We start from the raw sequence: 1,566 nt of genomic DNA on the forward strand, positions 1-1,566 counted from the left end.
CCGGCAAGAGCCGCTCCCCAACGCACCCCACCCACCCCCGCGAAACCCTGGCTCCAGCCCTGCCCAGGCTGGCCCTGCCTGTCTGGCTGCTTTGCAATTGTCACTGGCTTCCAGTGTCCCCTTTGTGGGAGCAAAATGCAGGACAATGTAGCACTTTAAAGACTAACAAGATGGTTTATTAGATGATGAGCTTTCGTGGGCCAGACCCACTTCCTCAGATCAAATAGTGGAAGAAAGTAGTCACAACCATATATACCAAAGGGTACAATTAAAAAAATGAACAAATATGAAAAGGACAAATCACATTGCAGAACAGGAGGGGGATGGGGGGGGGGAGGGGGAGGAAGGAAGGTAAGTGTCTGTGAATTGCTGATATTAAAGGTAGGGAGAGTGGGATGTTTGTGAGTTAATGGTATTACAGGTGATAATTGGGGAAACTGTCTTGGTAATGGGTAAGAAAGTTCAAATTCTTGTTAAGTCCTTGTTGGCAAGTGTCGAATTTTAACATGAATGACAGTTCAGAGGATTCCCTTTCAAGTGCAGATGTAAAAGGTCTTTGTAGCAGAATGCAGGTGGCTAAGTCATTTAGAGAGTGTCCTTTCTGGTTAAAGTGGCAAGAAACTGTTTTCTCTTTGTGATCTTGTCTGATATCTGTTTTGTGGGCATTAATCCTTTGGCGAAGTGTCTGAGATGTTTGTCCAATGTACATAGCAGACGGACACTTTTGGCACATGATAGCATAGATTATATTTCTGGATGCGCAGGAATATGTGTTCTTGATCTTATAACTCACTTGGTTAGGTCCAATAGTGGTATCAGCAGAATGAATATGTGGACAAAGCTGGCAATGGGGTTTGTTGCAAGGGAAGGTACCAGGGTTGGTATTAGTGTGGTATGTCCTGTGGTGGTTGGTAAGAATCATTTTGAGGTTAGGTGGTTGTCTATAGGAGACTATGGGTCTGTCTCCCAGAGCCTCTTTGAGTATGGTATCCTGTTCCAATATAGGCTGTAGTTTATTGATAATGTGTTGGACAGGTTTAAGTTGGGGGTTGTAGGTGATGACAAGTGGTGTTCTATTGTTGGTTTGTCTGAGCAGCCTCCCTTCTCTGGGTGCCTGAAGGGTGCCCCATCAAAATGATGGGCGCTGAGGATACCACTGTGCAGCCAGGCCCCTGGTGTAAATGTTGTGAGGGCCAAAAGTGTAACAAGGCTCAAAGAAAAAAAAGTGAAGTTCATAGAGCTGCTAAGTCCCTCAGGGGCTGTCAGCCAAGATGATCAGAGATGCAACAGGATGTCCTGAGTATTCTTACACCTCTGACCTAGGACCACCATGGCTTCCTGAAAGAGAGGGGCCATGGATCTCAGCCTCTCCAGGGCCCTGTCTCCAGAAGCCAAAGCTGCCCTGGGAGGGAAGAAGTGATAGCAGCCCCCAGCTTATCTCCTGCCAAAGGCAGTTGGAGGGTCTGTGGTTCCTTGCAGATGCCCAACTGGCTCTTACCCTGACCTGGTTCTGGCTTCCATCTTGCAAGTGCAGCCTTGGGAGCCAAAGAGCTGCAGCCCGGACAT

Source organism: Pelodiscus sinensis, chromosome 2 (assembly GCF_049634645.1).
Source record: "Pelodiscus sinensis isolate JC-2024 chromosome 2, ASM4963464v1, whole genome shotgun sequence".
Classification (NCBI taxonomy): domain Eukaryota; kingdom Metazoa; phylum Chordata; order Testudines; family Trionychidae; genus Pelodiscus; species Pelodiscus sinensis.